We start from the raw sequence: 7,230 nt of genomic DNA on the forward strand, positions 1-7,230 counted from the left end.
TCATCCAGTCTGCTGTCAAAAAATCTGAAAGTTAGAATTTATAAAACATTTATATTACCGGTTGTTCTTTATGGTTGTGAAACTAGGACTCTCACTTTTAGAGAGGAACAGAGATTAAAGGTATTTGAGGATAAGCTGCTTGGGAATATATTTGGGGCTAAGAGGAATGAAGTTACAGGAGAATGGAGAAAGTTACACAACACAGAGCTGCACGCATTGTATTCTTCACCTGACAATTAGTAACATTAAATCCAGACGTTTGAGATGGGCAGGGCATGTAGCACGTATGGGCGAATCCAGAATGCATATAGAATGTTAGTTGGGAGGCCGGTGGGAAAAGACCTTTGGGGAGACCGAGACGTAGATGAGAAGATAATATTAAAATGGAATTGAGGGAGGTGGGATATGATGGCAGAGACTGGATTAATCTTGCTCAGGATAGGGACCAGTGGCGGGCTTATGTGAGGGCGGCACTGAACCTCCGGGTTCCTTAAAAGCCAGTAAGTAAGTAAGTAAATAAATAACACAATACATTCAGAAGTCGTCTTGCATATAAAACGCAATTTCATTGAAACTTTATACTGTTGACTACGTAAGTAAAAGGTATGGAACAATGCTTCCAATTTTTCTGTCTTTAATTCTATGAAGAAATTATATGCAGAAAAAGATTGTTTGGAGCATTTTTTTTTCCAAAACCTTTATTTTTTATTTATAAAAAGAGCGTAAAATAGTCTATTTTAACACTAGAACGACGAAGGTATCAAAGGGGTCATTTTGACCCCTTTTCCATATATATGAGCATATTACTCCTATACTACATATCATATCCAATTGTGGCTCTATGAAATTTCTTAATTTTTCCAAGATACTGTTCACCTGAAATTTGGTCGTTGAAACTTTTATATAGGTAGAGATAATAAAAGGAATACCTAGAAAGACTAAGGGGTCAAATGATCCAAACTTTAGTGATGCCCCACTTTGATTATTGCGATTCTCTATTCACGAATCTAAATACTGATCTTGCCCATAGACTACAGCGTGTTCACAATATCTGCGTTCGTTTCGTTTGTAACATTAGAAAATTCGATCATGTAACACCGTCACTAGAATTGTTGCCTTGGAATCCACTTAAAGAAAGAAGATTCTGAACTCCCTCTTATTACTATTTAAAATCATCCACACCTCCACACCCTCTTACCTAGCATCTTGTTTTGTTTACATTTCACTACCTGGAACCCGGAACATGTACCTTCTCTCTATTCCTCTGCACAGAACATCCTTCTACTCATCATCTTTCAGCATATCTATTCCACGCCTCTGGAATTCTCTCCCTGACCATGTCAGAGACTGTCGGACAATATCAAAATTCAAATTTAAATTAAAAAATCACATTCTAGTTCTTGGAATTGCTTGTTGAACTCATGTCAGGTTGCGCAACTTCGGCTTAACCCATGAATAGTAAATATTGTGTGTATGCTGTTGTAAAATTGACAATTAGTACGTAATGTATTTATTATTATTATTATTATTATTATTATTATTATTATTATTATTATTACTTACTTACTGGCTTTTAAGGAACCCGGAGGTTCATTGCCGCCTTCACATAAGCCCGCCATTGGTCCCTATCCTGAGCAAGATTAATCCATTCTCTATCATCATGTCCCACCTCCCTCAAATCCATTTTAATATTATCTTCCCATCTACGTCTCGGCCTTCCTAAAGGTCTTTTTCCCTCCGGCCTCCCAACTAACACTCTATATGCATTTCTGGATTCGCCCATATGTGCTACATGCCCTGCTCATCTCAAACGTTTGGATTTAATGTTCCTAATTATGTCAGGTGAAGAATACAATGCGTGCAGTTCTGTGTTGTCTAACTTTCTCCATTCTCCTGTAACTTTATCCCTCTTAGCCCCAGATATTTTCCTAAGCACCTTATTCTCAAAGACCCTTAACCTATGTTCCTCTCTCAAAGTGAGAGTCCAAGTTCCACAACCATACAGAACAACCAGTAATATAACTGTTTTATAAATTCTAACTTTCAGATTTTTGGACAACAGACTGGACGATAAAAGCTTCTCAACCGAATAATAACAGGCATTTACCATATTTATTATTATTATTATTATTATTATTATTATTATCATCATCATCATCATCATCATCAGTTATGACTATCATCATTGCTATCTTTGTTTTCCTTTCCTTTTTTTCTTGTATTAGCTCGATGAGAGCTCTATAGTGTACTTTTGACCCTGTTAACCCTCCATAGGGCTTTAATTTAATTTGTATTATTTTCAACAGTGTTTGCACTTCTTTTTTGTATTTATATGTGCTACCTGGTAGGATGGAATAGAAGGAATTATTGCCTTAATCCTGTCAGATTAAATAAATAAATAAATAAATAATAAAATGAATAAAGTCAGCAGCCCGAAGACTGATCTGAACCTCACAAGTGACACCAATAAGGCATCACTCATGATGCAACTAAGCCAGGGGATAACGGGGTATGGTGGCCAGTTCCTTCACCCCTCCATTGCATACATTGCTGACTAGATATATAGTACATTAATCAGACTTGAGATGTAATTATCAGTAATGAAGTGTAATGTTATTGAATTAGTGACTATTTGGACTCAGTCCTATGCTTTCATAAGTAAAATACATAAAATGAGAAAATTGCTGTGTTTGAGAATCATGGAGTAGCCACACATTCGTAAACACGCCGCCGATACAACCCAAACTAACATCTTTGAATGCGGCGTATTGTGTTGCAATAACAAGAAATAGAACTATCAACCTAACAGATGTTTTATTATTATTATTATTATTATTATTATTATTATTATTATTATTAACGGAAATATTACTTACTAAAAATACAATAACTTTAATCTATAACACTATAATATTTTAAATCTTACTGTTTTATGCTCTCACTCTGAGAGAGGAACATAGGTTAAGGGTGTTTGAGAATAAGGTGCTTAGGAAAATATTTGGGGCTAAGAGGGATGAAGTTACAGGAGAATGGAGAAAGTTACACAACACAGAACTGCACGCATTGTATTCTTCACCTGACATTATTAGGAACATTAAATCCAGACGTTTGCGATGGGCAGGGCATGTAGCACGTATGGGCGAATCCAGGAATGCATATAGTGTGTTAGTTGGGAGACCGGAGGAAAAAAGACCTTTAGGGAGGCCGAGACGTAGATGGGAGGATAATATTAAAATGGATTTGAGGGAGGTGGGATATGATGATAGAGACTGGATTAATCTAGCACAGGATAGGGACCGATGGCAGGCTTATGCGAGGGCGGCAATGAACCTTCGGGTTCCTTAAAAGCCATTTGTAAGTAAGTAAGTATTGCATTATATTACATATTACACAACCAAATCATTTTTCTGTGCATATAAAGGCAATATAAAACATGGAGTGAAAATGACCCCCTCAGTCATTCTAGGTACATCACCATATCCAGTCTTCCTAGTGTTAAATGACACCTTGTATTTATTTTTACATTTTTGGATTCTTATGTCTTACTCACTAATTTTGGTTAATAGCAACTCTGGTAAAAATTTCCTCAAATGTCTCTTTCTCTCTTATACCGAATTTTACACAACTCTATCCTCTATTACTTATCTGTCCGATTCCACAATCTTTCTCGCTATCATAACTTAAATACTCGGTCACAACACGATAACACGCTAGAAATCCCACTCCACACATCATCTCTGCATTCTTCGTCTTTCACTGTTGCTACTTCTCGTCATTGGAATTCTCTGCCGCCTGAAGTCAATGACTGCCGAACTTTGATTTCTTTTAAATATAAATTAGAAGAAAATCTTACGATGAGTTGCCAGACCTAATGCGTTCCAAATACTTAATGCAATGTATTCCACTGTGTTCATTTTTTATTTTTTTGTTTCTTATATTCCCATTGAAACGTAATTAAGTATTTTCCTTTTTTTTGTTGCATATTTTCCCGAATTTTAGCTTATAAGAAATAAATATCTTCCCGCTTTTATAACACCTAAAAATCTCAGCCCTACTCATAACTTCAAACCAAACAATATAAGAGACTGCACTTGTCGTTGGCGCTGAAGTGTAAGATTGCAATAATTAACAGCTTAACGAGCAGAGAGATGATAAGAAATGATGCAAGGCCTTAATTGAGGAGTTCTATGTAAGAGTGGCCTATCTGAGAATATTTATTTATTTATTTATTTATTTATTTATTTATTTATTTATTTATTTATTTATTTGTTGATTCTGGTGTAGTTAAGGCCATCAGGCCTTCTCTTCCACAACACCAGGAATATAAATACAATAATATGGAAAAACAGAGAAAAAAATACACTATATACAAAATAAAGCTACACAAAAAATAAAGAGAGAGAGAAAAAACACTATAAACAAAGAAAACCCACACAATAGTAATATACGTTACAAGAGCGGTATGTTGACGTTTTCATGTTCGAGGAAAAGATTGAAAAAGCGAAACGTAGTTGAGCTTTTTTAATTTCCGAGAACATGAAAACAAACATACCGCTCGTGTATCGTACATTATTTTGTGCGAAGATCGTTTATTACATACCTGAAAGAGGAAATTCTAATTAGTTGCAATGAAATCTCCATGTTGGTTTCTGTTTAATGACGGCAACTTCGGAAAACCAAAATATCTTTCTTCAATATTGTTGCTATAAAATGTTTTCTGTGTTTACTATACTGCAGCAGGCCGTGATATACGTCTGTCTTCCCTCCCCCCAGTCTATAAATGCGAACTTAAAACAAACGGTAAGGTTATGTAATGATTTATTTTTCATTTTAATATTTTAACAATATTATTTATATAACATATTGCAGTAATAACATCGGCATCTGGAATCTTGTTGATTTCTTTCACGGCTTCCTTAATGTTACTTGTATCAGGAATGCAATAAGTTTCGTGGAGTAGTAGACTTTACTTAATTTTTGAAAATATTTAAAAACAATAATTAACATTGCAATTTAGGTGAAATTGCAGTGGTAAGTTTCCAATTTATAATTATTATTATGTTAAACGTCTCTAAAAATAATATGTTAAAAGCCTAAAGCAGTAAAATGAATGTCGCGCTTAAGCGGTAAGAAGAGGGAAATTGTTATGTGTGTTACGTTGGGAATACTGAATGTGGTATTTCACACTTACCGCGTATTGGTTTTGTGCGGAAAACAAGCAAATAAGCACGATCTCGCACAAAAATATACACAGGTTGCAGTCACACGAACTTTAAATGAGTGATTAAGTATATTAATTAATTGTATCCTAACTAATTAACTAACATAAACAAGAAACTTGCAATTTTAATCTAGATTAAAAAAGAAAAGAAAAAAAACACAAATCAAAACTTCTAGCAATACCTAAAAACATTAACTAAGAGAAAATTTTCGAATTTAATTTTGAATTGTGATAAAGTCCGGCAGTCCCTGACGTCATTAGGTAACGAATTCCAGAGGCGAGGTATTTCTACAGTATAGAAAGATGAGTATAAAGACGTTCTATAATGAGGGATAGAAAGAAGTGCTTGATGTCGGTTTCGAAGAGTTGTAAGAAATTGAAAGCGCGATAAGAGATAATTCGGAGTAGAAGTATGCATGATTCTAAACAGAAGAGATAGTGAATGTATTGTTCTTCGTTCCTTCAGACGCCCCATGAAAGTAACTGGAGGCAAGGTGTTATATGGTCAAATTTACGAGTATTGCAGATGATTCGTATGCACACATTATGAACACGTTGTAGTCCCTCAGCTAAGAGTGAACTTACATTAGTTAGCAAGGAATCGCAATAATCAAAATGGGGCATTACAAGCGTCTGAATAAGATTCTTCTTTAGACTAAGTGGTAGAAATTCTTTCATGTGGAACAAGGAGTGAAGTTGAGAAAATATTTTTTTGCAAATGTGTGTTACTTGAGTGTTCCAATTTAGATCGCTAGCCATAAAAATGCCAGGATTTTTAACTGTTTCACTGTATTTATTTTGAGAAAATAAGGATTGGAAAATTTAATTTGGGACCCCGCTTCACATTTTGTCACTATGACGCTGAATATCATCGACAATATTAATGCACTTCTGATTTGTTGCATTAACACATTCAGCAGTGCAGAAGTATGCTTGGAGTCACAATAATAATTATAAAACTTCATAGAAAGCCCTTCTTGCATATATGAACTAATTATATGAAATTTTTACACTTTTATCTTTGTTTTGGAAATTGTAATACATCACGTACACCAATATGTACAGCTTATAGCTCATGCAGGAACAAACTTGCGTCTGTTCTAGTCCAAAACAAACACACACAACAGTTGATATATTTGCCTACAGTTCTCTCTGTAATGAATACTAGTGGCTTGTGCAGCAATTGCTGCAAACTAAGTCCATAAAAAGTTAAAAAAAAAATTGTTCAGATTTATTTTCAATGAAGAATACCAGACATGTTGATAGTTATTTGCTTCCATAGTAATGAAACATATCCCTCTGAATGTTTTTTTGCCAAATACTTTTCCTTGAACCTATCCGTCTTCAGTTCTTGAGTTTCAATGCGAAATCGCTAGTAACAATGTCAGGATGATCAGTGGGTTTTTCATGTGGGAGTAATGCAGTAGCTATTTCGGGTCATTGCTGATTGTATGTGAAAGTTAAGAAAATGTAAGGTTTGTCATGCTTTGAACAAAAGACTTAGCATTATGGTATAGCTGCTGCATGTTTCGCGGGCAGAATTACTTTTTCCCACTGAGAGATCTTGCTGAGGTGATCAAGAGACTACAAAATCTTGTAGGCCTCTTATTTTATAAGTAAGTAATACCTTTTGGTCTTTTCTTAGGAATTGTAATTTTTTGCGCTTCTTCCAGACAATACTGATCTATCAAATACTGATGGATTAATTTGTGTAACAATGAATGTTATTTCGTATATTTTATGTAATATAGGCTGTTGTGAGGAATTTATTGCTGAGATGTGGAAAATGAGGCGAATGATATGTCAGAGTTGTAGAATCTTATATGCGCCCTAAATAAAATTGTCCATCATAAATCGTTAGCATCTTCAGTGTTTCATTTGTTGCTGGTTGCGGAAAATAAACTTGCTTGTCACGGTAGCAAGAAGTGAAATGGCATGCTATTTTCCCTACAACAAAATATGCTTGGCAGCGATCACAAATCTAATCAATTAAACCAAAGGAATATGAA

Source organism: Periplaneta americana, chromosome 13, assembly GCF_040183065.1.
Source record: "Periplaneta americana isolate PAMFEO1 chromosome 13, P.americana_PAMFEO1_priV1, whole genome shotgun sequence".
Classification (NCBI taxonomy): Eukaryota; Metazoa; Arthropoda; class Insecta; order Blattodea; family Blattidae; genus Periplaneta; species Periplaneta americana.